Here is an 18,801-nt window from a genome sequence, read left to right as displayed (position 1 = left end):
AGACAAGGAATTCTGCGCCTCTTACCCGCTATTCAGCGGGCGGTAAGCAGCCCTCCGGGCTCACCCCCTCTTGTGCCAGTAGTATCATTAGTATTATTAGTATTTTGTTCCTGCAAATACTTTGTACTGCATAGCGCTGGTCGCCCTTTTGGCTATAGACTCTCTCACATTGCAGAGAGCCAACAGCATGTCGTCCATAAAACGCAAGGGTGCCAAGGCACAGACATTATATGCTTCCTGCACCGCATGTGGGACTTTTCTACCGGCAGGCTCCACTGACCCCCATTGTGTGCAGTGCTCGGCCCCTGCGGCGCTTGCACAGTCGGGACCTCTGCTGGACGTGACCCAGGGTGTACCACCTGTGAATGCTGTCCAGGTGACAGGAACTGAGTTTGCAGCTTTTGCTGACAGAATGTCTCTCACTATGTCACAAATTCTTGACACATTGCGAGCTAGGCCTGTACTTCAGGCCACGGACACTGTGCAATCATTGCCCCCTGGTCCCCCTCAGCTGAATTACCTCCAAGCTCCGGGACGGGCACATACACCTCAGGGTGAAGACTCTGACTCGGTCGATGGCCCCGGGCAGCCTAAGCGGGCTCGCTATGAGGGACCTTCACATTCATCTCAAGGGTTGGACCCAGGTCCAGAAGTGGATCCTCCAATTTCCAGGCTTGCAGCTAGATCTTTGGTTGCAGTTGAAGATGGAGCGGCACTTAAAGATGCCACTGACAGGCAGATGGAGCTCTGGCTGAAATCCATCTATGAAGCGATTGGAGCGTCGTTAGCGCCATCTTTTGCTGCCGTATGGGCACTCCAAGCTATCTCAGCCGGGCTTGTGCAAGTCGACTCAGTCACACGTGCATTTGCCCCGCAGGTAGCACCATTGACCTCGCAAATGGCGGCATTCGCGTCGTACGCAATTAATGCTGTTCTTGACGCTACAAGCCGCACGGCAGTGGCGTCAGCCAACTCCGTTGTTTTGCGTAGGGCCCTGTGGTTGAGACATTGGAAAGCAGATTCTCATTCCAAGAAGTGCTTAACCAATTTGCCTTTTTCTCGTGACCGATTGTTTGGAGAGCGTTTGGATGAAATCATCAAACACTCCAAGGGTAAGGACTCATCCTTACCGCAACACAGACAAAACAAACCCCAACAGAGGAAGGGTCAGTCTGGTTATCGGTCCTTTCGAGGACCGGGCAGGTCCCAATTCGCCTCGTCAAAAAAGACTCAAAAGGACCAGAGACGCTCAGATTCTTGGAGGTCTCAGTCACGCCCAAAAAGGACAGCCGGAGGAACCGTTGCCAAAACGGCGTCCTCCTGACTTGCAGTCTCCGATTCCCACACCCTCGGTCGGTGGGAGGCTTTCCCACTTTGGCGACATTTGGCTGTCACGCGTCAAAGACCGTTGGGTGAGGGATATTCTGTCTCACGGGTACAGGATAGAGTTCAGTTCTCGTCCGCCAACTCGTTTCTTCAGAACTTCTCCACCACCAGACCGAGCCGATGCTCTGTTGCAGGCGGTGGCCGCTCTAAAGGCGGAAGGAGTGGTGACCTCCGTCCCTCTGCAGGAACAAGGTCACGGTTTTTACTCCAATCTGTTTGTGGTCCCAAAAAAGGACGGATTGTATCGACCCGTCCTGGATCTAAAGTTGCTCAACAGACACGTAAAAGTCAGGAGGTTCCGGATGGAATCCCTACGCTCCGTCATAGCCTCAATGTCTCAAGGAGATTTTCTAGCATCAATAGATATCAAAGATGCGTATCTCCACGTGCCGATTGCGCCAGAGCATCAGCGTTTCCTACGCTTCGTCATACACGACGAACACCTGCAGTTCGTAGCGTTACCTTTCGGTCTGGCAACAGCCCCCCGGGTCTTCACCAAAGTCATGGCAGCAGTAGTAGCTGTTCTGCACTCGCAGGGTCACTCGGTCATCCCGTATCTAGACGACCTGCTTATAAAGGCACCCTCTCAAGAGGCATGCCAACACAGTCTGAAGGTGGCACTAGACACTCTCCAGAGTTTCGGGTGGATTATCAACTTTCCAAAGTCTCATCTCACCCCGACCCAATCTCTGACTTATCTTGGCATGGAGTTTCATACTCTCTCAGCGATAGTGAAGCTTCCACTGGACAAGCAGTGTTCGCTACGGACAGGAGTACAATCTCTCCTTCAGAGCCAGTCGCACTCACTGAGGCGCCTCATGCATTTCCTAGGGAAGATGGTAGCAGCAATGGAAGCGGTCCCGTTCGCGCAGTTTCATCTGTGCCCTCTACAATGGGACATTCTACGCCAATGGGATGGGAAATCGACGTCCCTCGACAGGACTTTCTCCCTCTCTCAGACTGCCAAGGACTCTCTGCGTTGGTGGCTTCTCCCCACCTCATTGTCACAGGGAAAGTCGTTCCTTCCCCCGTCCTGGGCAGTGGTCACGACGGATGCGAGCCTATCAGGGTGGGGAGCGGTGTTTCTCCACCACAGGGCTCAGGGGACGTGGACTCAGGAAGAGTCCACTCTGCAGATCAATGTTCTGGAAATCAGAGCAACCTATCTTGCTCTGCGAGCCTTCCAACAATGGCTGGAAGGCAAGCAGATTCGGATTCAGTCGGACAATTCCACGGCGGTGGCGTACATCAACCTCCAAGGGGGAACACGCAGTCGCCAAGCCTTTCAGGAAGTCCGGCGGATTTTGACGTGGGTGGAAAGCAGAGCGTCCACCATATCCGCAGTTCACATCCCAGGCGTGGAAAACTGGGAAGCAGACTTTCTCAGTCGCCAGGGCATGGACGCAGGAGAATGGTCCCTTCACCCGGACGTGTTTCAGCAGATCTGTTGCCGCTGGGGGACGCCGGACGTCGATCTGATGGCGTCACGGCACAACAACAAGGTCCCAGTTTTCATGGCACGGTCTCACGATCACCGAGCGCTGGCGGCAGACGCCTTGGTTCAGGATTGGTCGCAATTCCGACTCCCCTATGTGTTCCCACCTCTAGCATTGTTACCCAGAGTTCTCCGGAACATCAGGTCCGACTGCCATCGAGCCATTCTCGTCGCTCCAGACTGGCCAAGAAGGTCGTGGTACCCGGATCTGTGGCATCTCACGGTAGGCCAACCGTGGGCACTACCAGACCGTCCAGATTTGCTGTCTCAAGGGCCGTTTTTCCATCTGAATTCTGCGGCCCTGAACCTGACTGTGTGGCCATTGAGTCCTGGATCCTAGCGGCCTCAGGTTTATCTCATGAAGTTGTTGCCACAATGAGACAGGCTAGAAAACCATCCTCAGCTAAGATCTATCACAGGACGTGGAAGATATTCTTAGCTTGGTGCTTGGCTCAAGGGTTTTCTCCCTGGCCATTTGCATTGCCAATTTTTCTTTCCTTCCTGCAGTCTGGGTTGGAAAAAGGCTTGCCGCTTAGCTCTCTTAAGGGTCAAGTCTCCGCGCTATCCGTATTCTTTCAGAAGCGCTTGGCACGGCTTTCTAAAGTACGCACGTTTCTCCAAGGAGTTTCTCATATCGTTCCTCCTTACAGACGGCCATTGGAACCCTGGGATCTGAACAAGGTTCTCATTGCTCTCCAGAAGCCGCCTTTCGAGCCTTTGAAAGAGGTTTCCCTTTCGCGGCTTTCACAAAAAGTAGTTTTTCTTGTGGCGGTCACGTCTCTTCGAAGAGTGTCCGAGCTAGCGGCGTTATCTTGCAAATCTCCCTTCCTGGTGTTTCACCAAGACAAGGTAGTACTGCGTCCAATTCCAGAGTTTTCTCCCAAGGTGGTTTCTTCCTTTCATCTTAATCAGGATATCACTTTGCCATCTTTGTGTCCGCATCCAGTTCACCAATTTGAAAAGGGTTTACATCTGTTGGACCTGGTGAGAGCACTCAGGATTTACATTTCTCGCACGGCGTCTCTACGCCGTTCTGATGCGCTCTTTGTCCTAGTCGCTGGTCAGCATAAGGGATCGCCAGCTTCCAAATCCACCCTGGCGCGGTGGATCAAGGAACCAATTCTTCACACATACCGTTCTGCTGGGCTTCCGATTCCATCTGGACTGAAGGCCCATTCTACCAGAGCCGTGGGTGCGTCCTGGGCATTGCGGCATCAGGCTACGGCTCAGCAAGTGTGCCAGGCGGCTACCTGGTCGAGTCTGCACACGTTTACCAAACACTATCAAGTGCATACCTACGCTTCGGCAGATGCCAGCCTAGGTAGACAGGTCCTTCAGGCGGCGGTGGCCCACCTGTGTGACAGCCCGTTCATGTGGTATCTTTTTACCCACCCAGGGACTGCTTTTGGACGTCCCACTGTCTGGGTCTCCCAATTAGGAGCGAAAAAGAAGAAGGGAATTTTGTTTACTTACCGTAAATTCCTTTTCTTCTAGCTCCAATTGGGAGACCCAGCACCCGCCCTATTTGTTCTTAGGGTTTCGTTTTTCGGGTGCACATGTTGTTCATGTTGTTTCTTAAGTTCTCCGATCTTGTTATCGGATTGAATTTGTTTTTGAAACTGTTATTGGCTTTCCTCCTTCTTGCTTTGGTACTAAAACTGAGGAATCCGTACTCCTACGGGAGGGTGTATAGCCAGAAGGGGAGGGGCCTTACACTTTTAAGTGTAGTTCTTTGTGCGGCCTCCAGAGGCAGTAGCTATACACCCACTGTCTGGGTCTCCCAATTGGAGCTAGAAGAAAAGGAATTTACGGTAAGTAAACAAAATTCCCTTCTTTTCATGACTTTTATTCAAATGTAAAAGCTGATTTTTACAGTACTAGAAAAAGCTAGGAGATTTCCTAAATCTAATGCACACAATTGTTTTTTTTTCCTGACCGGAATGGAAATCTGCTGCGTATTGGAAAGAAGCAGCATGTCAACTCTTTGATCGTTTTTGCAGCTTTCTTTCAGAATTTTTGAACATTGAAAGCAATGAGAAAGTAAAAAAAAAATGCAGCATAAACTCTACATATGAATATAACCTAAGGGGTGGAGGAGGTGTTTTTATTTTTCTCTTTTTCTATTTCGCCTTATACACAAGTCATTATAGAGGAAATAAGGTTTATTAAAATGGATTTTACAGGAAAAAAGTTATCTTCTGTTTTGTAGGTTTTATTGTTAGGCCATAAAAGTGCTATAATACTCTGACAACATTGTTGCCAGCAGTGACCTGGGAGTCAGAGATGCGTCCAGGCATCTTGCCATGCTGTTCATATTTCATTTGAGTGCTGTTTCCACCCATTTCAGCAATTTTTTTCTGTCTCTCCAACCCTCCTGGTAGGGTCTTCTGGAAAAATGCTTGAGTTTCCCATCTACTTCCATTATACTCGTTACTCAAATCAAGCCAGTCCAAGCATCTGACCTGCTCGATTTGAGACTTTTAGTGCTCGCTCTTCACTAATATTGAGGGTCATATATACACCTATAGTCTATTTGTGCCTGTGTGTGGGGATTTTCTTTTGGACTATCGAAAACATCCCCTGTTTCTCATATACAGTGTAACCTTGGATTACGAGCATAATTGGTTCCAGGAGTGTGCTCTTAAACCAAGTTGCTCTTATATCAAAGCAAATTTTCCCATAGGAAATAACTGAAATGCAAATAATTCGTTCCACACCCAAAAATATTTACTGTATTTATACAAACTTATTACAGTGATACAAAATAATGTACTGTATTCATGTAATATTATTACAGTACAATAATACAAAATACCGTACAGTAAAAAACCTAAAACAAATTAAACTGCACGTTAGCTTACAATAGAATTGTTGGTGTGCGGGAGATACTATAGAGAGAAAAAATGATGTATAAATAGGACAACCTTTTTTCTAATACAATACACAAAAAAACAGACCCCCAAATCTATTTTCCCCAAAATAAGGGCAGAACTAAGCCAAATGTGGGGTAGGAACACTGCACAGGTCATTAAATTACAGTATAAGCAATGTGCTGCACTGGTTATCAGAAAGTACAATACTGTATCCACAAATGGAAATTGATAGACATGCTATATAGTATATACTGTACTGTACAGTGGTATACACAGGGCTGTATTTTGCCTTCATGCTGCCCTAGGCACTTTGAGTGGTCGCGCCCCTTAGTGACAACGTAAAACTGAGTTTTCGCACACGACATCTGTTCAAGGCAGATCTACTCTGTAGCACACTTTAAAAAGTATCAAGAAACGAAGGGTACTAACCCCCCCCCAATGGGGATCACCACGGGCACATCAAAACATAGCATGAGTATAAAAAAAATATTCCCACCACACCGTCCCCACTTATATACTGTGACTGTCACACTGCCCCTAATAAACACCACACTGCCCTCCCTTATAAATTATACCCACCACACCTTCCTCAATTATGAAATATGATCTGCACATTGTGAGGAGGGAGCAGCATGATGTGAGGACAATGTCCCATGCATGCTGCCCCCTCCTCACAATGTCCCATGCATGCTGCCCCCTCCTCACAATGTCCCATACATGCTGCCCCCTCCTCACAATGTCCCATGCATGCTGCTCCCTCCTCACAATGTCCCATGCATGCTGCTCCCTCCTCACAGTGTCCCATGCATGCTGCCCCTTCCTCACAATGTCCCATGCATGCTGCCCCTTCCTCACAATGTCCCATGCATGCTGCCCCCTCCTCACAATGTCCCATGCATGCTGCCCCCTCCTCACAATGTCCCATGCATGCTGCCCCCTCCTCAGAATGTCCCATGCATGCTGCCCCCTCCTCACAATGTCCCATGCATGCTGCCCCCTCCTCACAATGTCCCATGCATGCTGCTCCCTCCTCACAGTGTCCCATGCATGCTGTCCCCTCCTCACAGTGTCCCATGCATGCTGTCCCCTCCTCAGTGTCCCATGCATGCTGTCCCCTCCTCACAGTGTCCCATGCATGCTGCTCCCTCCTCACAGTGTCCCATGCATGCTGCTCCCTCCTCACAGTGTCCCATGCATGCTGTCCCCACCTCAGTGTCCCATGCATGCTGCTCCCTCCTCACAATGTCCCATGCATGCTGCCCCCTCCTCACAGTGTCCCATGCATGCTGCCCCCTCCTCAGTGTCCCATGCATGCTGCTCCATCCTCAGTGTCCCATGCATGCTGCCCCCTCCTCACAGTGTCCCATGCATGCTGCCCCCTCCTATGCATGCTGCCCCCTTCTCACAATGTCCCATGCATGCTGCCCCTCTCCATGAGCTCCTAATGCTGCCTTCCTCTTTTCCATAATGAGACCTTCATGTTGCCCCACTCATGCTAAGACCACCACACTAACGCTTATGCTGAGACCCCCCACACACACTAGCCCACTCTTGATATTGACTCCCCTACATTGCTCCACTGCAAACTGATCCCACACATGCCGCCCCTTCTCCATAATGAGCTCCCAATGCTGCCCCCCTCTTATTCTGAGTCCTTACACTCCCCCCACCCAATCGATTTTGTCATTGCACTATCCCTCATCCCTTGTCCTCTGTCTCTAGCATTAGCCCCTCTCTCCCACTCCCCCCCAGCATCAGCCTCTCTCCCCCAGCATCAGCCTCTATCTTCCCTCAGCATCAGCCTCTCTCCCCCAGTCTCAGCCTTTGCCTCCCCCCAGCCTCAGCCTGCCCCAGTCTCCGCCTCAGCCTCCCCCCAGCCTCAGCCTGCCCCAGTCTCCGCCTCAGCCTCCCCCCAGTCTCCCCCCAGTCTCCACCTCAGCCTCCCTCCAGCCTCCCCCAGTCTCCGCCTCAGCCTCCCTCCAGTCTCAGCCTCCCCCCAGTCTCAGCCTCAGTTTCCCTCCAGCCTCCACCCAGTCTCAGCCTCTGCCTCCCTCCAGCCTCCCCCCAGTCTTAGCCTCTGCCTTCCCCCAGTCTCAGTCTCTGCCTCCCTCCAGCCTCACCTCAGTCTCTGCCTCCCTCCAGCCTCACCCCAGTCTCAGCCTCCCTCCAGCCTCACCCCAGTCTCAGCCTCCCTCCAGCTTCCCCCCAGTCTCAGCCTCCCTCCAGCCTCCCCCCAGTCTCAGCCTCCCTCCAGCCTCACCCCAGTCTCAGCCTCCCTCCAGCCTCCCCCCAGTCCCAGCCTCTGCCTCCCTCCAGCCTCCCTCCAGCCTCTGCCTCCCTCCAGCCTCCCCCCAGTCTCAGCCTCCCTCCAGCCTCCCCCCAGTCTCAGCCTCCCCCCAGTCTCAGCCTCCCTCCAGCCTCCCTCCAGTCTCAGCCTCAGTTTCCCTCCAGCCTCCCCCCAGTCTCAGCCTCTGCCTCCCTCCAGTCTCCCCCCAGTCTCAGCCTCCCTCCAGCCTCCCCCCAGTCTCAGCCTCCCCCCAGTCTCAGCCTCCCCCCAGTCTCAGCCTCCCCCCAGTCTCAGCCTCCCCCCAGTCTCAGCCTCCCTCCAGTCTCAGCCTCCCTCCAGCCTCCCCCCAGTCTCAGCCTCAGTTTCCCTCCAGCCTCCCCCCCAGTCTCAGCCTCTGCCTCCCTCCAGCCTCCCCCCAGTCTCAGCCTCCCTCCAGCCTCCCCCCAGTCTCAGCCTCCCTCCAGCCTCCCCCCAGTCTCAGCCTCCCTCCAGCCTCCCCCCAGTCCCAGCCTCTGCCTCCCTCCAGCCTCAGCCTCTGCCTCCCTCCAGCCTCACCCCAGTCTCAGCCTCCCTCCAGCCTCCCCCCAGTCTCAGCCTCCCTCCAGCCTCCCCCCAGTCCAAGCCTCTGCCTCCCTCCAGCCTCTGCCTCCCTCCAGCCTCCCCCCAGTCTCAGCCTCCCTCCAGCCTCCCCCCAGTCTCAGCCTCCCTCCAGCCTCCCCCCAGTCTCAACCTCCCTCCAGCCTCCCCCCAGTCTCAACCTCCCTCCAGCCTCACCCCAGTCTCAGCCTCCCTCCAGCCTCACCCCAGTCTCAGCCTCCCTCCAGTCTCAGCCTCTGCCTCCCCCCAGTCTCAGCCTCTGCCTCCCCCCAGTCTCAGCCTCTGCCTCCCTCCTGTCTCAGCCTCTGCCTCCCTCCTGTCTCAGCCTCTGCCTCCCTCCAGCCTCCCTCCAGTCTCAGCCTCTGCCTCCTCCCAGTCTCAGCCTCTGCCTCCCTCCAGCCTCCCCCCAGTCTCAGCCTCTGCCTCCCTCCAGTCTCAGCCTCTGCCTCCCCCAGCCTCAGCCTCCCTCCTCCCAGCCTCCCCCAGCCTCAGCCTCCCTCCTCCCAACAACCCTCAGCATCAGCCTCCCTCCTCCCAACCTCCCCCAGCATCAGCCTCCCTCCTCCCAACCTCCCCCAGCATCAGCCTCCCTCCTCCCAACCTCCCGCAGCATCAGCCTCCCTCCTCCCAACCTCCTCCAGCATCAGCCTCCCTTCTCCCACCCTCCCCCAGCATCAGCCTCCCTCCTCCTAGCCTCCCCCAGCATCAGCCTCCCTCCTCCTAGCCTCCCCCAGCATCAGCCTCCGTCCTCCTAGCCTCCCCCAGCATCAGCCTCCCTCCTCCTAGCCTCCCCCAGCATCAGCCTCACTCCTCCCTCAGCCTCCCTCAGCATCAGCTTCCCTCCTCCAAGCCTCACCCTCCCCCTCCCAGCCTCCCCCAGCATCAGCCTCCCTCAGCATCAGCCTCCTTCAGCATCAGCCTCCCCCAGAATCAGCCTCTCTCCTCCCAGCCTCAGCCTCTCTCTCCTCCCAGCCTCCCTCTCCCCCCAGCATCAGCCTCTCTCCTCTCAGCCTCTCTCTCCCCCCAGCCTCTCTCTCTCTCTCCCCACCCTCCCCCCCAACCTCAGCCTCTCTCTCCCCCCAACCTCCCCCCCAGCTTCAGCCTCTCTCTTCCCAGCCTCCCCCCAGCCTCAGCCTCCCTCTTCCCAGCCTCCCCCTAGCCTCAGCCTCCCTCTTCCCAGCCTCCCCCCAGCCTCTCTTCCCAGCCTCCCCCCAGCCTCTCTCTTCCCAGCCTCTCTCTTCCCAGCCTCCCCCCAGCCTCTCTCTTCCCAGCCTCTCTCTTCCCAGCCTCCCCCCAGCCTCTCTCTTCCCAGCCTCCTCCCAGCCTCCCCCCAGCCTCAGCCTCTCTCTCTTCCCAGCCTCCCCCCAGCCTCTCTCTCTCTTCCCAGCCTCCCCCCAGCCTCTCTCTCTCTTCCCAGCCTCCCTCTCTTCCCAGCCTCCCCCAGCCTCAGCCTCTCTCCCCCCAGCCTCCCCTTGCATGATTATAGTGGACAAAAAGAGGCATCGCAACCATCATCAACTAACCTGTAAGGTGCCCATACATTCTAGGCTCTGCCTTATCTGCTCAGCTGCCGGCTGCCCTGCTCTGGTGAGTATCCTCTTCTGCCGGCTGGCTCCAGCTTCAGACGCGTCCTCCTCCGCGGCGTGTGTTGTCTGCAGCATTGGACGCTGCAGCACGGGGCAGTGAGCTGATTGTCGCGCCCGCGCGCCTCTGACCCCGGAAGTGCAGGCGATGGAACTTCCGGGGTTAATCAGCTCACTATGCCTGGCGCCCGCCGTGTATTTAAATAGACAGAACTGCGCCTCTCCTCCCTCCCAAAGCACCCCCAAACCCTCCCCCCGGCTGCCAGAAAGTGCCGCCCCCCGCAACGTGCTGCCCTAGGCACGGGACCACGGGTGCCTAGTGGCAAATACGGCCCTGGGTATACAGTATAAAGTAGATATGTACAGAAAGTTACCCTCAGAGCGTGGTAAAAGGACAGAACCAGAAGAGTACATGGTGAGTATTTGCTCTTCTTTCAAAGCAGTGCTCTGAAATCAAGTCACAAATTTGTAAAAAGCTTTGCTTGTCTTGCAAAACGCACTGAAACCAAGTTACTGTTAATCCAAAGTTCCACTGTGTGTGCGTGTGTGTGTGTGTGTGTGTGTGTGTGTGTGTGTGATATATATATATATATATATTATATATATATATATAATATATATTATGATACATTTGTATATATATATATATATATAGTGTGTGTGTGTGTGTGTGTGTGTATATGTGTGTGTATATATATATATATATATATATATATATATATATAATATATATTATGATACATTTGTTTTTCATGTGATAGTTTGTCCAAAAGAACTTTTTCAATAAAACTAATTTCTTATTAACTATTGGGTATGTAGTTATACATCCTGTGTAGATTTTCTCTTCCCTTCCTTGTGCACATGTTTGCATAGCTTTTGTAGCACCCCTAATTACTCAGTTACTTTTCTTTTGTTGTGCCCGCTATCTTACATTTTTCCTCAATGGCCAATGTACAACGCAAGTCCATCTGCTATTAAATATTTGTACAGTCAACTTTTACCAAGACTGAATTTTTGACTAGTAAATAGTTGAATGATAATATCTAATTTGGAAGTGGAACGTTGAGTGATTATTCACTTTAAAGCCACTTTTTTCTTTAATTCTGTGTGGTTAGCAGTCTGAGCTCTGTTTTTAGATACAGTACTGTATAGACAAGGCCTTCAGCTTCCTATTATAGAGAACTAGAGCTACAATCAGCATAAAGATATGTATTTAGAAATACTGCTTAGTGTTAGACCTTTTAAAAGGAATGTATAATCAAAGAATTACCTATTGTGTAAATCAGGTTTTTGTTACATGTATTTTTAATTTTGCCAATATAATTTTTTCCCATGTGATGATCTTAAAAAAGACAAACAAAAAAAAACCCAAACAAACAAACCTAGAAAAATATATTGCAATTTTTATACTAGCTACTGGGGCTATTTAAGGCTTTGTTCACACACTGCATCTTTTCTTAACCGCAGAGATGCAGCGTTTTTGGCCCTCCAAAAAAACGCACCCGCAGCAAAAAACCGCATGATTAGAGCTTGTTTATAGTATCAGATCATTAGAAAATGAGAGCTCCAGATAGTTGACCAGTGTAAGTGACTTATATATCTTTACAAATCTGATAACACCACAATTCTCTATAGGTGATGCCACAGCTCCTATGAATGCATGTGTTGTTGGCAGGAGCGAAAGCTCTCCCTAGATGTCACAATCTGCACAACTAGATGAGGATCCAAGTAGAGAAGAGACGCGTATGTATGTTGCCAGACAGGGGCGTACATAGAAATCATGGGGCCCTATAGCAAAAGTCTGAATAGGGCCCCCCCACCCGATAAAAAAAAAAATACAATAAAATATTAACATAATAAACAGCGCACGTCTGGGGGGACATACAAGTTACTGGAGGGACATATAAGTTACTGAGGGCCGGCATACAAGTTACTAGGGGCGTATATACACATTATGAATTATTCTTTATTCTAGCCAGGCTCTACATCTACCAGTCCAGTAAGTAGACTATTACCGGGCACGGATCCGTCTGCAGAGCATCAGTCTAGGCAGTGCTGTGCTCCTGTTTTGTGACTGTGTGCGTTGTGTCCATCTGAGTCTCTGCCATGTGCAGATGCCGTGCTGAGCCGCCTGTGAGCAGTACAACCATCAATGCAGCCGCCCACCCGCCTGCCTCCAAAGCTCCTCTCTCTGGCTGTACGTCAACAAGCAAGTTGAGCCAGAGAGAGGAGCAACAGAGCAGGAGCAGCTTTTGGGACACTGCAGTGTACACGACGTGCCGGCGCTGAGCTGCAGACGCTGACAGTCTGACACTCAGGCTGGCTGGGAATCAGGGGCTGGCTGGCAAATTTTGGCCTGGGGGGCAAGCACAAAGCAGTGGCCCCTGATAAGTGACCTATACTTATTGGTTCTGATTCATTAAAAAGGTGGTCCAAAACTTAATTCTACTTTTCTTCTAAATCTGTTATAATCCAATCTTTTTTCTAATATACGTTAATGAAAAATTCCCTCACTACTCTGCTTTATTGTTTTACTACTTCCGCTCTGATGACACTTTTTGTTTGAAAATCCCCAATGCACCCTGGGATACTCAAACATCATTAAGGGGCAGAGACTCTGGTCAATCTGCAGCCTCTGCTCTCTTGCTGAAACAAAGCATCATCAGTGACCTAGATTTCAGGGGCCGGGCTAATCCGTGTTTTACTTTGCATGCACCAGCTGTCAATTCCAACAGATGCTCAGTAGAATCTTGTCACTCTGCACTATTCTTCTCAGTGCACAATGAAAAGTGCACTCCTTCGCCAGCTCTGTCCAGAAGGGATGTCACTTGCGGGAATGGCGCTGGTCTCTGCTTGTTCGTTCTTTACTTACCATGTACACTGACAGTGCGGTCTGCTGCCAGCTTTTCACTTGTAATCAGAGCCAGCAAGGGAGTGCACTGCCATTGTGCACTGGGAAGAATTCTACACAGTTACAAGATTCTACTGAGCATCCGTTGTAACTGACAGCCGGCATATACTCAATAGAGCAGTGACTAGTTCAGCCCCTGAAATGGATGTCACTAATGACAATTAATTTCAGGGAGGGGGCAGAGGCTGCAACAGTGACCACAGCCTCTTCCCCCTGATCATGACTCATTTAAGCCTCCTAGCATGCACTGGGATTTTCAAACCAAAGCAGCCAAAGTAACAGTGCCTGACGCTTGCTGAGCACCGCAGGGCCTGACGCTCGCTGAGCACCGCAGCGCCTGCAAACAGTAGAATGCGCCGCAGCCAACAAACCAAAGAACTCCAGAGTAAACAGTAATAAAAAAATAGTCCTAGCAAGTGCCTCACAGTAATTACTGATACATTTACTAACGGCATAAAAATAATTCAATTATACAAATCTATAAATATCTACATTTCTTTTTAGTAATGCATCAGCAAAATAGTCATATAATTACCAGATAACACATTCTATATAGTGTTACTAAACAACACCCACCATATCAAAACCAATAATACTACTATACATTGCACAATAATGCCGCCACACCATGACCAAATATTATCACCACAGAGTCTGAATACAGCTACCATCCAGTTAATAAGCAGAGCCCACTGCACCAAGACCAGTGGGTTCACACCACAAATCCCCCCAAAAAATCTACAGTGTGTGAACTTGGCCTAATGTAGCGATGTCCTCCTTCATGCCCCTCACCACACACAATATACATTTTCACATCTGTCTTCCCCATATCATGGTAACGATTTTGACCCTCTTTATAGCCGTAGGAGTTATAGTAAAACTCTGCATAGTACAGGGTACAGTGATGTCACAGTACAGGGATAACATGCAGTGATGTCACAGTACAGGGGTAACATGCAGTGATGTCACAGTACAGGGGTAACATGCAGTGCTGTCACAGTACAGGGGTAACATGCAGTGATGTCACAGTACAGGGGTAACATGCAGTGATGTCACAGTACAGGGGTAACATGCAGTGATGTCACAGTACAGGGGTAACATGCAGTGCTGTCACAGTGCAGGGGTAACATGCAGTGCTGTCACAGTGCAGGGGTAACATGCAGTGCTGTCACAGTGCAGGGGTAACATGCAATGATGTCACAGTGCAGGGGTAACATGCAGTGATGTCACAGTACAGGGGTAACATGCAGTGATGTCACAGTACAGGGGTAACATGTAGTGATGTCACAGTACAGGGGTAATATGTAGTGATGTCACAGTACAGGGGTAACATGTAGTGATGTCACAGTACAGGGGTAACATGCAGTCATGTCACAGTGCAGGAGTAACATGCAGTCATGTCACAGTACAGGAGTAACATACAGGCATGTCACAGTACAGGAGTAACATGCAGTCATGTCACAGTACAGGGGTAACATGCAGTGATGTCACAGTACAGGGATAACATGTAGTGAACACAGTGATGTTGCAGTACAGGGGTAACATGCAGTGATGTCACTGTACGGAGGTAGTGAACACAGTGATGTCACATTGCAGGGAGAATACACACAGGGATGTCACAGCACAGGGCAGTTTCTGTAGGCAGACATTTGTACATTATAATGCTCACCTGCTCCTGTGCTGTGAGAGATGTTAGTGGCTCCCCTCTCTGCTGCACTTCCTGTGGGTCTGGCTGTGTTCAGATCCTGTCCTCTGCTTTTCTTTCTGATTCTTCTGCTCTCTGCTTCTCTGTGTGCTCTGCTCTCTGTTTGCGGTGCTGATTCTGCTTCTTCTGCCTTGTTGCTCTGCTCTGTTTTCTATGCTCTCTGCTCATTATGCTCTCTGCGTCTGCTCTGTGTTTTTCATCTTTCAAACTCACGTGCTGTCCTGAACAAGCTCCACCCCCTCTCCTGATTGGCTGTCCTCCTCCTGGCATCTCTCACAGAGGCCGCGCGTGTGCAGCGTCTGCATATCGATGTTGCAGCAGTCTTCAGCTATTTGAACAATGCGGGCCCCCAGCGGCTATAATCAGCTGCTTGGTGACCTCCCCGGGACAGCCCGCTGGTGCTGGGAAGTATGAAAGTGAGAATGCACACACAGCGGGCAGCTGGGGCCGGGCCCCCTTCACGTCAGGGGCCCCATGGCAGTGGCGTGGTCTGCCTCTCTTGATGGTATGCCACTGTTGCCAGAAAAAAAACAATAATGCACCCACTATATTACACCCTGTATGAGGTTGGAGATGTAAACTGGCTCCATTAACTGACTGGACTGTGCACAGAATAGTTTTAGGATGTAACCAAAGATTGAATAATGTGGCTGTGTGTTGTCTGCTAGTAGTAATCATCAGCACTTGGTAATGTCATATCATGATGATACACAATAATCTCAGGTTGCTCTTTTTGTTCTTCACTTTCTCAGTTCTGATTGGACATTCTCATCACTGCTGTAGTGTAATTGGCTATCTACCATGCTTCCTAGCTGGATAGCCATGGCTACCACTGCTGCAATATTCCTGTCCACTCTTCCTGCATCCTGCTTTCCTGACACTGACGCCTGCCTGTCCTGGGATCAGTTCTTGTCTACTGCCTTCCCTGCCGCTCATCCACAGGGTTTGACCTTGCTTGTGCTGTTGCTTTTTTTTTTGTTTGTTTTGTATTAATTTTTTTTTGTGCTGTTCACAGTCATTATCTCCATAATTGACTCATAATTTTGCATGAATATTACATGTTATTTGCTAAATAGTTACCGTACAGTAACAAACTGAAATTTCCCTGGGAATAAAAGGGTGAAGTGTTGAATTTCATCAAGTCCCGTCCTTCTTTCCTTAGCATCATTGGTCAGGATAGAGTTTAAGGTAGCCCCTGCACATTAGATAACATGATGGTCAGCTTAAAAGGAATCTGGTGGCAGCATTTCACCCGTCAAACTATGTGTATGTGCATCAAAGACAAGTCTAACTATTGTTAGACTTCACATGGCCAGTCTGTTCCTCCGTTACTGAGAAATCATTGTTTGAATTAATGTGCAAAGGAAGGTGAAGGACTATGGTAGATCTGGAGATCTAAAGCCCCTGTCACAATTAACGACTTACCAGCGATCCCGAAAACGGTGACCTGATAAGGATCGCTGGTAAGTCACTGGGAGGTCACTGGTGAGATGTCACACAGTCAGATCTTACCAACGATGCAGTAACGATCAGCGACCTGTATAACGATCTTGGCGGGCGTTGGGACTGTGTTAGGAGGTTGTTGGTAGGCGTCAAACACAGCGATCCGTCCTGCCCAGCATGTGACACACATAACGAGATCACTATTACATCATGGAAACAGATCCCATTAGGGAACTCAACAGAGATCCCATTAGGGAAGAGAACTCAACAGATCTCCACACCGATCTCCACACCGATCTCCACACCGATCTCCACACCGATCTCCCTAGCGGTCTCGTTGTGTGTGACGCGGCCTTAACACTAGAGAGTTCTTCCCATACCTTGTGATGCCTGACTCTGATGCTCACTTATCTGAACTCACACATCATAGAGGCTATCAGCCAAGCAGGAGAAGGCAACACTGAGCGGGAAATTGAGCTGGAGTGACATAGGCTTCAGATCTACCATGGTCCTTCAGCCTTATTTGCATATTAATTCAGGTGCTGATTTCTCATTAACGGAGGAATGGACTGGCCTTTAAAGGTTTTGCTATTTGAAAAGGCTACATGTGCATTGATATTTATTCAGAAAATGAAGTGTTTCTCTCACAAAATTATTCCAGTTATACATATTTTGTTATACACATTTTAATTCATTTGTGTGTATTGGAACAACACAAAAAATAAATAGAGAAAAAAGGGCAAATTGGACAGAATTTCATACAAAATACCAAAAATGTTTCAGGCAAAATTTTTGGCACCCCCAGCTTTTGGTTACATATTGTTTGGAATAAATAACTGCAGTCAATCCCTTCCTATGACCATCAACAAGCTTCTTAAAGCGCTCAACTGGAATTTTGAACCATTCTTCTTTTGCAAACTGCTCTAGGTGTCTCATATTTAAGGAGTTCTCCCAACTGCAGTTTTAAGATCTTTCCACAGATATCAGTGGGATGCAGATCTGGACTCACTGCTGGCCACTTCAGAATTCTACGGCGCTTTTTCTATCCATTTCTTGCAGTATGTTTGGGGTCATTGCCCTGCTGGAAGATCCATGACGTAGGACGCAAACCCAGCTTTCTGACACTACTTTGTGACCCAAAATCCTTTGGTAACCTTCAAATTTCTTGATGCCTTGCACACAACAAAGACACCCAGTGCCAGAGGCATCAAAATAACACCAAAATATCTTTGAACCTGTGCCTTATTTGACTGTAGGGCCTATGTTCTTTTCTTTGTAGGCATAATTTTGTTTTTGGTAAACAGTAGAATGATGTGCTTTATGAAAAAGCTCTGTGTTGATCTCCTCTGCCCACAAGACGCTTTCCAGAAGGAATTTTGTCTTACGACCATTTTGGCAAATGGCATTCTAGCTTTTTTTATGTCTGTGTCAGCATCCTCCTGGGTCTCCTTACATAGAGTTTCATTCCATTCAATTGTTGACAGATAGTTCGCGCTTATAGTGATGCACACTGAGCCTGCAAGACAGCTTGAATTTCTTTGGAACTTGATTGTGGCTGCTTATTTACCATCCAGACTATTCTGCATTACAACCTTTCATCGATTTTTCCCTGCCATCCACGTCCAGATAGATTAGCTACACTGCAATGGCTTGTAAAAGTCTTGATTGTGTTGTGCACCATGGACACAGGAGCATCAAGCTCAGAACATCAAGATGGACTTGTAACCTTGAGCTTGTTGAGAATCAAAATTGATTAAAAAATCAAGTTCTCAGACTTTTCTCTTTCTGTTCTCCATGCTTAGTGTAGCACACACAGGCACACAATGCAAATACTGAGTCAACTCTTTTTATCTGGTTCAGGTGTGATTTTTATATTGTCCTGTGTTACTTGCCACAGGCGAGTTTGAATGAGCTTCAAATACTTGAAACAAAATTGTTTACCCACAAGTTTTTAAAGGTGCCAAAAGTTTTGTCTGGCCAATGTTTGTGAAATGATGTCCAAATTATTATGTGAAATTATGTCCAATTTGTCTTTTTTTTGTGATACACAGGAAATAAACATGTAATTGAAATAATTTTCTGGGAAAAATACTTTCTTTTTCTGGAACTATTTCATGGGTGGCAGCAGTTTCGGCCATGACTGTAAATAGTTTTTTGGGGGTATGGGTAAAATGCTGCCAATTATATTCTGTTCAAGATGTTTTGGCAGACAAAACTTGCATTGTGCTACAAGCTTCCTTCCAACAAGGAATTAAATTGCAAATGAGAGGGGAGCATAAGTTATTAAGAAAAGCCCTAGTAACCTAAAAGAAAAAAAGAATTTCTTTTAGATATTGTATGCCAGATGAAAACTAAAATTTCAGGAAAACATTTTTATTTACAGGCATATGACCACATTCCGCATCCATTAGTGGCAGATAACTGCATTTGAGTTATACTTATACTTATACTTGGCTATGGTAATTTGGTTGTTATGGAATAAAGTGCATGTCTGTGAGGGCTTCTGTACCTAGAGCTGTAT

At 49.3% G+C, this 18,801-nt stretch overlaps 1 protein-coding gene across 2 annotated transcripts in view; it reads left to right on the top strand.

The window, feature by feature from the left end:
• The window catches only part of SSH3 (slingshot protein phosphatase 3), a 161,622-nt gene that overhangs the window by 130,639 nt on the left and 12,182 nt on the right, over nt 1–18,801 (top strand). The window lies entirely within an intron of this gene.

Source organism: Anomaloglossus baeobatrachus, chromosome 5 (genome assembly GCF_048569485.1).
Source record: "Anomaloglossus baeobatrachus isolate aAnoBae1 chromosome 5, aAnoBae1.hap1, whole genome shotgun sequence".
Classification (NCBI taxonomy): domain Eukaryota; kingdom Metazoa; phylum Chordata; class Amphibia; order Anura; family Aromobatidae; genus Anomaloglossus; species Anomaloglossus baeobatrachus.
The sequence above is the reverse complement of the archived record's forward strand: the minus strand, read 5'-3'. Positions and strand labels throughout refer to the sequence as shown.